The sequence below is a fragment of the Dreissena polymorpha genome, chromosome 2 (assembly GCF_020536995.1).
Source record: "Dreissena polymorpha isolate Duluth1 chromosome 2, UMN_Dpol_1.0, whole genome shotgun sequence".
Classification (NCBI taxonomy): domain Eukaryota; kingdom Metazoa; phylum Mollusca; class Bivalvia; order Myida; family Dreissenidae; genus Dreissena; species Dreissena polymorpha.
Window position 1 is genome coordinate 26,910,431 of NC_068356.1, and position 17,331 is coordinate 26,927,761.

At 35.8% G+C, this 17,331-nt stretch overlaps 1 protein-coding gene across 2 annotated transcripts in view; it reads right to left on the reverse strand.

Moving 5' to 3' along the window:
- Nucleotides 1-17,331, reverse strand: part of LOC127866330 (uncharacterized) — a 63,981-nt gene that overhangs the window by 42,319 nt on the left and 4,331 nt on the right. The window contains exon 1 of one of the 2 annotated variants that reach the window (XM_052406802.1): nucleotides 874-1,109. The exons of the other annotated variant lie outside the window; for it this stretch is intronic. The gene's annotated coding sequence lies outside the window, so the exon portion shown is untranslated. Of the gene's footprint in view, nucleotides 1-873; nucleotides 1,110-17,331 lie in introns of those variants that run through there. 2 annotated transcript variants of the gene reach the window in all.

Sequence of the window (17,331 nt, forward strand, 5' to 3'; positions counted from 1 at the left end):
CAGATACTTTGTAACCCAAACAAAGGCTGATTCATTGTACATTTATTCTCAAAAGTGTAACATTTACCTACCATCTGGTATTTTCTTGTGCATTATTCAACACATAGACTGTACTTTATTTCAGTCATATCACATCATTATCACTTGGGAATATCTTTTATTCACTGCCCTTAGCAACAATCTTAATTAAACGCCTGTTCCCCAGCTATAATGTTGCATAGGAGGTCAACATTAGCTTCATAATCTAATTCATGTTCAGTTTGGATAATTGCCTATTTTCTGGCCATTAAACATTCATAAGATAAGCAACATTGCAGTTTGAAGTTATTCTCCCGTGATTTTTGTAAACTATGATCATTAATTGCGTATATTAAAGCTACTACATTGAGGATGATAAGACAATTATAAAGGACACTAAACACCTTGTTGCAATCTCAATACTATAAAATTCATTGACAGGAGTCAATTAAACATCATTTAATATTTTTATAAACATTAAAACACTATCAGTCTAAATAACAACTCTTTCGGGGAAAGACCTTACAAAAATAGACTTGGACTTTTTCACATGTGATTGCATGGGTAATTGTTATTTCTGCAGCGCACCAGCCACTATTTGAAATGGGCAAGTGGTCTTTTGTCAAAAGAACACTTACAAGTGTGCAGTCATATTATTGCTGTTTCATTAATCTATGTGTTAATATAATATATTGAATATAATATATGCATTTTGTGTTCTCCTCCATTGACAAAGAAAGCATTCAGCATCACACTTTTGTCCAGTTTTAAAATGATATGGCTGATTCTTCCAGTTAAGAAAAAAATTCTGAATGATACATTCAACCAAAGCTGTCATAGAAGTTTCTGTCTTACTTCTTATTAGTTCTCCAAACAAAGATCACTTCCTGCTTTTACATCAATTAAGCCATTTCCATCAGAGTCCAATACATAATTTTCTGCATTCCAGCTGTGGCATCTGATATTTTTAAAGGATCAAAGAAGCTGAATTAATACTGCAGTAAAATGCTGGTTTCAATCCTTTACCAGAGCTCCAAAATTGAAAATGCCATCTGCCAGCTGACAGAATGCATATGTTAGCTGAGAAAGCTAAACATAGCAATAAGCTATCTGTAATAAATATATCTCTGGCCGTGTTTTCAAACAGAAACTGGGGATTTTGATTATTGATTTCAACGAACAGTTTTTCGTTGATTGTATAACGTTTATTGGCACAATAACTGAATTATAATGGTACAATTTCATGTAAATTTAAGAGTCGTCTGATTTGGACAGTTTTTTTGCTTACAGTAATTGATTACATTTTTAATTGCATTCTTAAACATACAGTCATTACCTATATACAAATGATGTCACAGAATCAGATTGGTCTAAACAATCACTTATCAGTACAAACAAAACTTTATCTAAGATATTTCAAACTAACACTAGGGAAGATAAACTGAAATATTAGACTCAAAAAGTGGACACAATGTTACTCATTATTTCAAACACACTACGCGACCCGTGATTTTTGCCTTATTCGGTAAGTCATGGTGGACAGTTTGATTTTGAGTGGAAAATCACAAAAATTTCACATGATTCGTAACTCCGCCGTCGCGCGAGAGCAAAATAATCGTCACTGTGATTCGCAGAGATTCACTGCGATTCGCCGTGATCACAGTGGATATCGGTGACATGGGTGTTTTGCCCATTCATGCATATAAACCGAATCGTATCGATAACTGTATACATACCGCTTTTCTAATGTGAACAATTTTCTGAAAAATCCAACATAATTACAATATCACTTAAGAAAATATAATCTTAAACATTTATGACGACAAATTTATTTAACGCTTTCCAGTGGTTTATACAGAAATATCAGTGAATTAAACTGATAATTTCACTGTTTCAAACAATGAAAATTATCAGTGAAAATTATCAATTGTTTTCACTGTTTACTGTGAAATGACGTCATTTTTTTGACGAAATGACGTCATTATTCCAGCAAAATTCTTTAGTTGAACTTTTTAACAATGCATATAAACGGTGAAAAAAAAGCATAAAATAAAAAGAAAATTTGTTGGATTTGGTGGAATATCGATTTTAATTCACTCGTGATCATAGAAACTAATATATTTTTACTCTTGGCTACGTCACTCGTGAAAATATTATTTTCTATGATCACTCGTGAATTAAAATCGATAATCCACCGAATCCAACAAATATCCTCTATATGTTTAGGAATTTCATACACAACATAATTATGCCTACGCCATTTTCAGCAGTGTAAAGAGCACAGTTCATTATGGGACACACCTTTCATTGGACGAGGGAATTTAAATTTGGATTGAATGCAATACGATCATGTACAAAAAAAATGTTTCATTACGTCATATGCAAAATGTAAAAAATGTGCTTCCAGGGGACTTTCTGCTAACAGGTAAAAATGAAAGTGAATATTTGTTTACAGTTACACTGTGTGAACATGTAAATAAATCGTCTGGATTATTTCATATATGTTTCTTACACATACTGCTCTGATAGGGAATACATGTAATAAACACTGACTAGGGAGTTTTTCACACCTTTATTGACATTACACAACAGATCAACACCAATTAGCTGTTATAGGTGGTTTAACCTCTAAGCGATTCAAATGGGTTAAATGGACGGATAAAGCAATGAAGCTGTGATCGTTGCAATCTTTGTAATGGATTGCAGAATTTCTAATTTCAGATTTCCAGTTTGAGTCATTTTTTGCCAATTCTCAATGGGACGAATATTTATTATTTCGGTTATTTACAATGTATCCCAGTTAGCCGAATGCATATTTCTGATTCCCATGTTGCTGACTTCTTTTCATCGCGAAAAAAGGTGTTTCCAGCGGTTCGCGGTGATTCGCGCTGATTGCCTTACAGCGAGATACATCGCGCGACGGTCACCATGGAATCGCCGTGACATCTTCCAAATAATACTGTCGCTCTAAATCACCGCCATTTGTCACATTGCATTGATCACGGTGATGCGAGAATAGCGGCAAAAATCACAGGTCGCATAGTGTACAGAATCTATTTCAACCATTATGGAAGCGGGACTAAGGCTCTTCGATACGACAAATCACTTTGTTAAAACCCTTTACCACTTAGATATGCATTTTCACGCAATTGCAGTCACTTAAAAAGTTAAATTTAATTAAAGACCTTTCTTACTAGATTCAAGTTTTTAAGGCTTCATCTGCAAACCTAATAGATGATGATGAGCAGCAAACAGCATAAAACCTGAACAGACTGCCAGTTAATTACTCGCAGGCTGTTCTTGTTTAATGAAGTTTGCACATAGTCATTTTCACTTTGCTTCTAAGTTGGAAAGGGTTAATTTTAATCACGCATAATATATGTTTTTTGGCTAACCAACACTTTCACATTGAGAATAACAGTGTTTAAATTTAAATTACCATAATGTTTTTTGAGTAATGAAAAAAATTGATAATAAAGAGACAAAGCTAGATCACAAGTTTGTTAACAATAAGGGTTCAACTTCATTAAGTAGAACAAAATAAAAATAAAAGTCAAACAATATCCATTCTTTGACACAGTTAATCATGATTGAAAAGCCAAGCAATAAGTATCTTTTCCTGGTTGCTCAAAATCACACCATGCAATCGACTAATGCATCGTCTGTGGTTCATCCATCGGCTGCGGTACTGTATACATGTCGGGTAAAAGCGGGGTGTAAGTATTTCCCTATTCTTTATATTTTACGTATTGAATTGAGCAGATTTGCGTGTGTTCTTTGAGAGCCTAAGTAAGAATGACTTTGTGAACGTAATCCTTACCTTCCTAGCTGCTTACTATTAAAGAAATCCGTAAGAATGTGGTCAAAAATCAAACAAAATTCACCGCTCTCTCTGTCAAACTCTAATTACACAGGGCTGTTTGTAAAACATGCATGCCCCCCATATGGGCTCTCCGTTGTAGTAACAGCCATTGTGTGAATATGTTTTTTGTCACTATGATCTTGACCTTTGACATAGTGACCTGAAAATCAATAGGGGTCATCTGCGAGTCATGATCAATCTACCTATCAAGTTTCATGATCCTAGGAATAAGCGTTCTTCAGTTATCATCTGGAAACCATTTTACTATTTCGGGTCACCGTGAACTTGACCTGTGACCTAGTAACCTCAAAATCGATAGGGGTCATCTGCGAGTCATGATCAATGTACCTATGAAGTTTCATGATCCTAGGCATAAGCGTTCTTGAGTTATCATCCGGAAACCATTTTACTATTTCGGGTCACCATGACCTTAACGTTTGACCTAGTGACCTCAATATCAATAGGGGTCATCTGCGAGTCATGATCAATCTACCTATCAAGTTTCATGATCGTAGCCATTAGCTTTCTTGAGTTATCATCCGGAAACCATTTTACTATTTCAGGTCACCGTGACCTTGACCTTTGATATAGTGACCTGAAAATCAATAGGGGTCAACTTCGAGTCATGATCAATCTACCTATCAAGTTTCATGATCCTGGGCATAAGTGTTCTTGAGTTATCATCCAGAAACCATTTTAATATTTCGGGTCACTGGACCTTGACCTTTGACCTAGTGACCTGAAAATTGATAGGGGTCATCTGCGAGTCATGATCAATGTACCTATGAAGTTTCATGATCCTAGGCATAAGCGTTCTTGAGTTATCATCCGGAAACCATTTTACTATTTCGGGTCACCGTGACCTTGACCTTTGACCTAGTGACCTGAAAATCAATAGGGGACATATGCCAGCCATTATCAATCTACCTACGAAGTTTCATGATCCTAGGCATAAGCGTTATTGAGTTATCATCCGGAAACCATTTTACTATTTCGGGTCACCGTGACCTTGACCTTTGACCTAGTGACCTCAAAATCAATAGGGGTCATCTGCGAGTCATGAATTATGTACCTATGAATGTTCATGATCCTAGGCCCAAGCGTTCTTGAGTTCTCATCCGGAAACCACCTGGTGGACGGACCGACAGACCGACCAACATGTGCAAAGCAATATACCCCCTCTTCTTCAAAGGGGGGCATAAATATGAACAACATTTTATTGAAATATTTAATAATTTCTCTTCGGTTATTCGAAATTACAGCATCCCACATGAACACACAACATTTTTATCAACATTTAAATTCGAGTAGGGTTGGAAAAACGGCTCAAGACAACGGCCGTGGTTACTTATAAGATGGTCATGACATCGGCTGCGAAAATAAAATTATGCTCAAGCCATCAGCTGAGACAATGAAAATTGGCATGATGAGATGTGGACTTTACTAATTGACCATATTCGATAGAACTATCAGATATTTTGATCACAAAAACAGTTTTAAGATTTTCATTCGTATTTTGAAATAAAATGGGATCGGTGAGTGGATATAGTTTTAAATAATTCATACTTTGACATTATTGAAACAAGTCATTTACACGCAATATGTCTCCACATCATGTAGAGTACACTTGACTATGCGGATACTTTGATAACAGATGGCACTTCGATACCAGACAACAACAAAAGCCATGCGCGAGAGGTAAGTTCATCAGGGTTTTTTTTAAGTTATACCATAAAGATTAGTTTTTTAGACAAGGCACATGGTCGAGTTTATAAATGGTGTTTCCTTTTCTATTGCAAAGAAAAGCATCACGGAAGAATGGTAGATTTTTTCCCAAAAAAATAGAAAATTCGGTGGGAAAACAGCATAAAAGGGATCAACAGTAAACATTTCAACAAAATAACACTACTTAGAAATATTGCAAGACATTGTTTGATATTCCAGCATGTAGAGTAATCACTGTGCTTCAAATCCTGAAATTTTGATAGTATTCAATGAAATATAAACGAAGATAGAGCATGTTTTAATAGGTGGTATTCATGAAGTTGCGGATACTTTGATTCCCAATATAGGGCACTTAGGATAACAGAGACTTTCATCAAATTGGGCACTCTGATAACCGAGTTTTATCTTCTACCTGAAATGCATTTATGTATATTATGGCTATTCTTACCAAACATTTTGAAGTACGAAGCAATGTGCATTGTCAAGCCTGACACATTGGGAATCTATGCATAACGTAATTACATACACATGTAAAATATAACCAATGGCGTTGTTCGTTTTCAAAAATCTTATTACTTTTAATTTATATAATAAATATTATAAGTGCAAATTTTAAATATGATTCAAATGCTTATTTCTGAAGTAATACATTGCAAGTGACGACCGAAAATAATTGTCTAAATAATAAACTTGTTTTTAATTGGTAAATTGAGATTAAGAGCATTGAAAATCGACTGTGTTCAATTGAACTTAAAGCAGGACTCTAGATAAGGTGAGCAAGGGATCTTAAAGCGGCCAATCTTAAAGAGGCTCATAAAATCCTTCGTCATTGGTGCTCATTAGAATCGCATCATGAAACGAAATTTAAGAGATTGGAAAACTCCCTTTATATTGAGCTCTACTTATATGAAGCACTTCCCTTTACACTTCCCTTTGCCTTTTATTATCATATTCCAAAAGGATAAGAACATGTTTCGGTAATTCGTTTTTAATTTACGTTAGTACATACATTTTTATGTATTGCCTGCTTACTATAGCATTATTCCACAGTGAATTCTGCATTTCTGATAAACTTAATAGAGCATGTTCTATCTGGTAAAAAGTGTCGAGTTATCTGGAATCGAAGTGCCATTGTGTTTGAGATGATCGGTAAAAGAAGTGTGCATGAAAATTTTGTATCTGACTCTTAAAACATTTGACTTTCCTCAAATACGTTATTCAACTAAAATTTAACATGTTGTAACATTAATGGACATATTGATCTTTTATTTCGATTAGTTGGCACGTTCTTGATTAATTTCCAAGTATTTTTATTTTGTTGAAATATGTACTGATCATCAAATTCATGACGATTATCGATGATATTTTATCTCTTTTTTTTATAATTAACTGTTGTTTTTTTCACGACTTTCTTGCTCCGCAATACGAAGTACCATACCATTAATCGACCAAACAATGTTACGTGTCTGAAAACCAAATGAACAGAACATAAATGCAAAAAAGCTGAAGAACTCAATTCTCGCGCGTGGTTTTTGATGTTATCTGGTATCGAAGTGCCATCTGTTATCTGCATACACATAAATCACATAAACAAGGTAAATTGTGACTAAGTATTTAATTTTGTATAAGCTGCAATGCCAATAGATTCAATTATTATGAATTTATAATAGAGAACAAAATGTTCTAGCAAAATAATTTTGTATGATAATATAAAAGCCTCAGCTGATAACTGTTTTCAAATCAGGCCATGTGGTTGGGGTTAGGGCTAGTATTGCGCTAATCATTTCCCCATTTGTAATACATGTAGATAAACCTTAAATGTTTAATACTCAAAACAAATTGAATAGAAATAATTAAAGCACAACATAACCTCATCTTGCCCTGCTGTGATATGTCTTCTTGCAACCAATACGTAATAACCAATACAAATTATCCATACAGCTGGTAATATCTTGATGACGTTTAAGAGACTTGTTCACAAATTGTCCTATTTTTGAAAAATTTTATTAGCAACAAAAATAGCAACAAAACTCGCAATATTTTAAAAAGTTTAAAAATTATAACCACAAGGCAAAGGAGGCTCTTTTGTATTTGTTGAAAAAAGTGTGTGATGGGGTAATAGTGTAGGTGTGATGGGGTAATAGTGTAGGTGTGATGGGGTAATAGTGTAAGTGCCTTAATGAGATAATAATACCGTACATCATGTATCATGCATGCAAATAATGCCTCTTTTTGTAAAAGGCTGACTTTTTAATCAAAATTTAAGCTGACAAGTTTTTAGAGAATAAGCAAATTTCAGAGTTCTTACATGTATATACCATCAATTCAAAAACTAGCCCTTTGTTAAGTATAATGAGACTAGTTAGTTACAAATACATGTTATGTAATATATTAAACTAGAAATGGCGCCGCATGTCTGACCCAGGGGGCACCCCAGGGTTGGTAATGGGGCCATTCATAGTTGAGATTGACCGTATTGTCATAAGAGATGTTCAGTATCAATTGGAAGTGAATCGGTGTAGAAATGAACAAGTTAATGTAAAACAAGACTATTGCCAAGCAACATACATGTATACTGGCTCCACCATTGTCAGAATTTTTATATTTTTTTATATTTGTTGCCATAGCAACCAGAATTTTTGACGTAGGAACAAAATGTTCGTACATTATGTCCATATTGCCATCTATCTATGTTTTAAGTTTCATGAAAAAATATGAAGAACTTTTAAAGTTATCGCAGAATCCATAAAAGTGTGACAGACTCACGGACTGACAGACTGACTAACGGACGCACAGAGCGCAAACCATAAGTCGCCTCCAGTGAAACCGGTAGGAGACAATAACATAAAACAAGAGATGTGTTTGTCAGAAACACAATGCTCCCTCCTGCGCCGCTTTGATTTATTTCTAAAAAAAATATCATTTGACAGGTTCATTACTTACCTCCCTTTAAAGCTTATTACTTCTCTTGGATTTGTTTTTTTGACCTTTGACCTTGTAGGATGACCTTAACCTTTCACCACTCAAAATGTGCAGCTCCATGAGATACATGATATTATGCATGCCAAATATCAAGTTGCTATCTTTAATATTGCAAAAGTTATGGCCAATGCACCATACTGGCCCCACCTCATCCCAACCCAACTTAATGTGTTTATTTCATTTTGAAAGTCCAAATCTGTGACGTGATAAACTATAGCTGCAGTATACCTTAAATTAATTATATGATGACGCCATAGACTAGTACCTGCAGTATTGCCTTAACACTGTTTACTGGTAATAAATCAAGCCTTGTTGGAAAGATTAGATTAAATTCCTGAGAAACACAGCATTCATGTTTGGAGGTAACACATTATTCAATCCCAGATGGTGCAAACTGTTCATCTTGTTTTTTTTCTTTTCTAAATTTTATTCATGTTTTTAACTTAACTTCTGGCATTTTGATGTTTAAATTTATCAATTGAAAGCATTTAATGATGAACTTTGAAAAATGCCAAAATCTGTGAAGGAGTCCCTTATAGTGTGCACTAAATATGACAACAATTGATAAGACTTACTGGTATACTTAATTCAATATGCTTGACGTGCAAAACATCTGAGTAAAGATTTTAAATCAGTAAATGTTTAACCCAGGTGAAGATTATAAACATTTTTCAACATGAACATATATTGGGCTTTAATGTCCATTAATTGAAAAAATAAAAGACACTAGATTCTATTTATACAACATGAATTATACTAGTCCCATTTCAAAATGAGAGTATAAACCTTTGTTTACCCATGGCATTACTGTCTGAGCAGTGTTATGCGAAAACTGCTCCTATGCCATATGTCTGGTCTGGAGCTACCCTGGTGTGCCATATGTCTGGTCTGGAGCTACCCTGGTGGCTAATGAGACCAAGAAACATTGCATGGCTTTATAGCGGACAAGGTAGCTCTTGAACAAAGTTCCTGAATGTGCAGTCTAGTCTACACAGGCTGCATTATGGTATAAGACTCATTTTTTGGCATGATGCCACCAAAATGAAATTTTGATATATTTTTAAGGACAAAGGAAAATATCAGTATGGTTATAAGTGATCTGATGAACCATAGAATTCATAAATCACTAGCTATAGGAGTGCATTACAAGCTACAGTTTTAAATGAGTTACTTAATGTGTATGTTATGAATTTAAAAAAATGTACAACTATACAGACAAGAAGTATGTTCAATAAACATAACTTCCAATTTAACAAGACTTTTTGGTAACGAATTCCCAGCAGAATTTTAAGCAGTGATTTTGATAGATTTTCAAAATCAGGGATTATAAGACCACATACATTAGGAATCATATGAAATTTCCAGGGGTCAAAATACCAAAGCACAGAGTTATTTTGTTTGTGCATACTAGTTAAATTTTAAAATGTTCTAATATACATTTTAGTGAATTACTATGTGATTTAACACAATTTGTGTTCTATATACATATATAATTTATTCAGCTTTGCAGTTACATTTGCATCAAAATGTAACAAGACAGCTCATTTGCAGGAGTAAAAAAGAACATTGCAAAATGCTTTCATAAAAAATTGTTAAAGACTTAATACATTATTATACTTATCTTGTTATATACTGTTACAATAATACTAAGATTTTTGCTCATAATGGTTTCCAGTTTTGGACAGCATACACTAAAGATTTAGTAAGGTTTGATTCAGTTTATCAAAGATTGAAACAACAAATAAGAATACAAGTGTCTAATATACTTATAAATGTCGAACCTCTAAACTATAAACAAATCATGGTTGGATTTGTCTTCATTCAAAACATATTAACATACAAACCAAAAGAAAAGGAACAAAATTCAAACTTTTATTTTCTTATTTATTGTTACTTACAGCCGGGAAAACATTGCTGCACTGTGTACAATAAACACATATTATTTTTTACATTTGAATAAACCAGTATTTATGACACTTTTGAAGACCTAATTTTTTATATAAATTCTCTTTGAGAGGACAGGTATTCTGAGAATCTGTCCTTTCAAAGAGGTATTTCACACTGTGTATTGGTCCACCATAAAATTAGTAGTGCCATGCAAAAATGGGTTTTGTGCCATATGTGTACATGCATGGGCAGTTCCGAAAAAACATGTGCAAATGCACAGGCTGGAATGGAACCACGCTGACTGTGTTTGACATTTTACCCATTTTCAGTAGACACTGTTCAAATATCTTACCTTTGGTATCAGGGAAGTACACTGTGTCAGTTGCAGGACCACCACAGTGTGACCATTACAGGATGCCAATAATATGAATACATAGCAATACAGTACCTCTTAATTTGTTTTGGGAAAGATTGATCTATCATATATAAAGATTAAACTAAACCTTTAAGAAAACATTAAGTTATGTGCTAAGTATTTGATTATGACAGAGCATTATTGTCCTTATGGATATCTATCTAGGATTTTAACAAGGCAGCTTAAGTGTCCTTAAGTAGAAGTATGTAACATTTCCTTTGTCAATAACCGTATTAACATTTTCTTTGTTAATGACCGGACAAGCTTCTGATGCCTGAACTCATTAGAATAAACTCACATAAATCTAATATGAATTGATCAAAACAAAATGCTGATAAAATAGGTATTAAATGTATACAGTTGAGGTTCAGGCGGAATATCTTTGGTGCGAACAAAAAAAAATGTGATTAGTTAACATTTCACATCATTTTTATGCCATTTCATGATTTTTAACAGGTTTTACACATTGACAATTCACTTTCCTAGTCAGATCAGCATAAGACAAATCAAGCTCACCGATTGCATTGTTTATTTGTCATATGAGCAGGCAAGTGGAATATTTTACACCCCTTCATTTCCTAAAAGGTTAACTGAGTCCTGAGACTACACAAAAGTAGAGTCCCAAGATTTGGATTCCATTTGTACTAGCTGCTATTTTTAAAATACATTTTGGTGACCTTATCCAAAGTAAACCTCATCCATGTGACACTCATGTAAAACATGTTTGATGTTCATTGCAATTGATGTATATTTGAAATGATGTATGTGTTGTGCATTTATTAAAAATATTTATTATTATTGTATATGTGCGTTATCTTCCATTGTAGTTTATTTGGTTTAATTTAGGGCCAAAATTTGGCTCTAAGATTCCCAATCACATAAAGTACATATTTTTCGATAATGGCTGCCTAAAATTCCCAATTGAAAGTTTAAAACATTTTTTTTTAAATAAATACTTATGTCCAATTCATTTCAATATCAAGCTCTTATGAGTTGAATCTTTGCAAACTTGATAGTAAAAAATACTTTTAGTCTCAAGCCCAAGTCTCACTATTGCCGGTAGAGCCCCGGTCCATCCCGGTTTCCTTACGCTGGTCGACCGGCGAGAACCAGGATGATTCATTTAAATTTTTAACGCGGTCATACTATTTCCCCGTACAGCCCCGGTTAAAGCTGGTCAACAGCCGGGCAGAGTCCCGCTCAACCCCAGACTGGCTACAGTTTATCCCCGTGAAGCCCCGGCAGAGCCCCATTTGTTGCCGGTAATGCTCCAGTTGAGCACCCGTGAAAGCCTGCAGCGTCCCGGCAAGGCCCCGGTATACGGTACTTACGCCAGCACTCACCGGGGCTATACTGGCATCAGACCCCAGCAGAGCTATGGCAAGGCCCCGGTTTAACCCCCATCGCTGGTAATGCCCCGGCAGAGCCCCGGTGAATGCTGGTGGTGTCCAGTCTGAGCGCCAGTTTACTTATGTACCGTAGCTATACTGGGATTCTGCAGGCATTCACTTGGGCTCCACCGTGGCGTTGCCGTAGCTCTGCCAGGGTCTGTATGGGCCCAGGTGGAGCAACGGTGCCGTCCCGGTTGTTCCCGGTGCCACGCCGGTCATTGACAGTCCTTCCCGGTGACTCATGGTTCATCCCGGAGGTATTAAACATTTTAATACTTTTCCGGTGGAGCGCCTGTTGTCCCTGGTCATTCCTGGTTCGTCCCCGTGGAGCCCCGGTTCATCCCGGTAGATGCCGGATCATGCACCAGGGCTACGCCGGCATCATAGTGAGACTGGGCCATCAATTTTGCAATATGTCAAAGCAAAACAAGAGCACAGCCTTGCGGGTGCAGACCGCTCATCTGTTTTTCTGTTTAAAGGTGTAGGGACCTATCTCAATTTCAATCACAAAGGATGGAGGGGTGGAGTGGAGAGGGGTGTATAGAGTGGGGGTGTTGTCATTTATTACATTATCTTCCAAAAATGAAAACAAAATGCAAAAAATGATATAAAAATAATTTGGAAGGGGGGGGGGGGATTTTTGGGTGGGATGGTTGGATGGTATTTCAAAAATAAAATAATAAAAAGAAATATTTGTGTTTTTTAACCAAGTTTGAAAAAAACTCTTTCTTACCATTGACCTAGAAGGATGACCTTGACCTTGAACTTCCAACACTCAAAATGTGCAGCTTTATGAGAAGGCCGCTTTGAATTATTATTTTTTTGACCTTTGACCTTGAAGGATGACCTTAAACTTCCACCACTCAAAATGTGCAGCTTCATGATAACACCGCTTTGAAATTATTTTTTTGACCTTTGACTTTGAAGGATGGTTTTGACCTTGAAGAATGACCTTGACCTTGAACTTCCACCACTGAAAATGTGCAGCTTCATGAGAACGCCGCTTTGAACACCGCTTTTATATTTTTTTATTTATTTTTTTACCTTTGACCTTGAAGGATGACCTTGACCTTGAACTTAGGATGACCTTGACCTTGAACTTCCACCACTCAAAATGTGCATCTTCATGAGGACGCCGCTTTGAAAAAATTTTTGGCCTTGAAGGATGACCTTGACCTTGAACTTCCACCACTCAATATGTGCAGCTTCATGATAACGCCGCTATTATTTTTTTATTTTTTTTACCTTTGACCTTGAAGGATGACATTGACCGTGAAGGATGACCTTGACCTTGAACCTACACCACTCAAAATGTGCAGCTTCATGATAACGCCTCTTTGATTTTTTTTTACCTTTTACCTTGAAGGATGACCTTGACCTTGGAGAATGACATTGACATTGAACTTCCACCACTCAAAATGTGCAGCTTCATGATAATGCTGCTTTGAATTTTTTATTTGTTGTTTGACCTTTGACCTTGAAGGATGACCTTGACCTTGAAGGATGACCTTGAACTTCCACCACTCAAAATGTGCAGCTTCATGAGAATGCCGCTTTGAATTTTCTTTTTTTTTACCATGAAGGATGACCTTGAAGGATTACCTTGACCTTGAACTTCCACCACTCAAAATGTGCAGCTTCATGAGATACATATGCATGCAAAATATCAAGTTGCTATCTTCAATATTGAAAAAAGTTATGGCCAATGTTAAAGTTTTCGGACAGACAGAGGCCATATATTTGACATTTGACCTTGAAGGATGACCTTCACCTTGCCTTTCACCACTCAAAATGTTCAGCTCCATGAGATACACATGCATGCCAAATATCAAGTTGCTGTCTTCAATATTACAAAAGTTATGGCCAACGTTAAAGTTTTGGACGGACAGACACCCTAAATTTGACATTTGACCTTGAAGGATGACCTTGACCTTTCACCACTCAAAATGTGAAGCTCCATAAGATACACATGCATGCCAAATATCAAGTTGCTATCTTAAAAAGTGAATAAGTTATGGCCAATGTTAAAGTTTTTTTCGGACTGACAGACAGACTGACTGACACACTGATATATGCCACCGTACAGGGGGCATAAAAATTATTTTTTGGGGGTGGGGGTGGGGGGCTATAGTGTGAGGGTGTGGTGGTCATTTAATAGATGATCTTTAATTTAATAAAAAATAATGGGGGGGATTGAGGGGGGATTCGGGGTGGGGGGGGGGGGCGTGGTGGATGGTTTGAATGGAGTCAATTGTGGTATGTCAGGTAAGAGTTGTTTTGTCAAAGTATCAATCGAATCTAATCATAAATAAAGAAGTTATGGCAATTTTAGCAAAATTCAATAATTTGACATTGAGAGTCAAGGTCATTCAAAGGTCAAGGTAAAATTCAACTTGCCAGGTACAGAACCCTCATGATAGCATGAAAGTATTTAAAGTTTAAAAGCAATAGCCTTGATACTTTAGAAGTAAAGTGAATCTAAACACAAAATGTTATTATCAGATATATTCAAAGTCACTAAGTCAAACAAGATGTGTTTGTGAAACACTATGTCCCAGTATATGACGTTTGACCTTGGAGGATGACCTTAACCTTGACCCTTCACCACTCAAAATGTGCAGCTCCATGAGATACACATGCATGTCAAATATAAAATTGCTAGCTTCAATATTGCAGAAGTGACATTACATGAGCAATTTTGACCCATATATTTCACCTTGAAGGATGACCTTGACCTTTCACCAATCAAAATGTGCAGCTCAATGAGATACACATGCATGCCAAATATCAAGTTGCTATCTTCAATATTGCAAAAGTATTCATAAAATAAGCGATTTTGGCCACATATATTTGACCTCTGACCTTGAAGGCTGACCTTGACCTTGACCTTTCACCACTCAAAATGTGCATCTCCATGAGATACACATGCATGCCAAATATCAAGTTGCTATCTTGAATATTGAAATATTGCAAAAGTGTACATTAAATGAGCGATTTTGACCCATATATTTGACCTTTGACCTTGAAGGATGACCTTGACCTTGACCTTTCACCACTCAAAATGTGCAGCTCCATGAGCATGCCAAATATCAAGTTGCTATCTTGAATATTGAAATATTGCAAAAGTGTACATTAAATGAGCAATTTTGACCCATATATTTGACCTTTGACCTTGAAGGATGACCTTGACCTTTCACCACTCAAAATGTGCAGCTCCATGAGATACATATGCATGCCAATTATCAAGTTTCTATCTTCAATATTGCAAAAGTTATTGCAAATGTTAAAGTTGGCGCAAACAAACCAACAGACCAACCAACAGACCAACCAACAGACCAACAGACAGGGCAAAAACAATATGTCCCCCACTACTATAGTGGGGGACATAAAAAGGGCCATAATTCGGTAAAAATGACAACCAGAGTTATGCAACTTGTCCTTTACTGTCCCCTTATGATAGTTTGCGAGTGTTCCAAGTATGAAAGCAATATCTATGATACTTTAGGGGTAAAGTGGACCAAAACACAAAACTTAACCAAATTTTCAAGTATAAAGGGCCCATAGTTCCGTCAAAATTCCAGTCAGAGTTACTGAACTTTGCCTGCACAGTCCCCTTACGATAGTTAGTAAGTGTTGCAAGTATGAAAGCAATGGCTTTGATTCTTTAGGAAAAAAGTGGACCTAAACACAAAACTTAACCAAATTCAGGGCTTTTTTTCCTTCTTTGGGACCCGCCGAAAATCGGCCCTTTCCCCTCAGATTTTTTTTCCCCTCAGCAGGTAAATTTTCCCCCAGACTTCAATTTTTTCCCCTAAAAAAAAAAAATATTTTTTTTTTTTTTTTTTTTTTGTAAACTTTAAATACATAAGTTAACCTGATCCAGTGTAGAAAATATAACATATTGCATAATTAAATTATCTGTTGCCTTGATTTTGTTTTAAAAACAGCAAAATATGTTGAATTGATTATTTAAGACTTTCCTTATTTTCCCCAAAATCCGGCGTTTCGCGTGATTTTTTCCCCCAAAATCCGACATTTTGCGCGATTTTTTTCCCCTCAAAAAAGGCCAGGCCCTTTCCCCAAAATCAGATAAAAACCCCTGAAATTTTCAATTTTCTAAGTATAAAAAGGGCACATAATTCTGTAAAAAATGCCAGTCAGAGTTACATAACTTTGCCTGCACAGTCCCCTTACGATAGTTAGTAAGTGTTGCAAGTATGAAAGGCTTTTGAAAGCAATGGCTTTTATACTTTAGGAAATAAGTTGACCTAAATACAAAACTTAACCAAATTTTCAATTTTCTAAGTACATAAAGGGCACATAATTCCGTCAAAATGCCAGTCAGAGTTACATAATTTTGCCTGCACAGCCCCCATACGATAGTAAGTGTTGCAAGTATGAAAGCAATGGCTTTGATACTTTAGGGAAAAAGTGGACCTCAACACAAAACTTAACCAAATTTTCAATTTTCTAAGTATATAAAGGGCACATAATTCTGTCAAAATTCCAGTCAGAGTTACATAACTTTGCCTGCACAGTCCCCTTATGATAATTAGTAAGTGTTGCAAGTATGAAAGCAAAAGCTTTGATACTTAAGGAATAAAATGGACCTAAACACAAAACTTAACCAAAATTTTCAATTTTCTAAGTATAAAAAGGGCACGTAATTCTGTCAAAATGCAAGCCAGATTTATCTAACTTTGCCTACCCAGTCCCCTCATGATAGTAAGTTAGTGTACCAAGTTTGAATGCAATAGCATTGATACTTTATGAGAAAAGTGTACCTAAACGCAAAACTTAACCGGACGCCGACACCGATACCGACGCCAAGGTGATGACAATAGCTCATATTTTCTTTTCAAAAAATAGATCACCTAAAAATGAACAACTTCACTTCCCAAGTTAAGTCCAAACAACACTATTGAATTTTCTAATAAAAAAGTTTCTGGTCCCATTCCTAAAAAGATGGGAAAAATACCGTGCACTTGCTCTGAAAATGTGTGCTTGAGCTTGATACATGTTTAAAATTTCGCTGTTGTCTTTGTTATTGA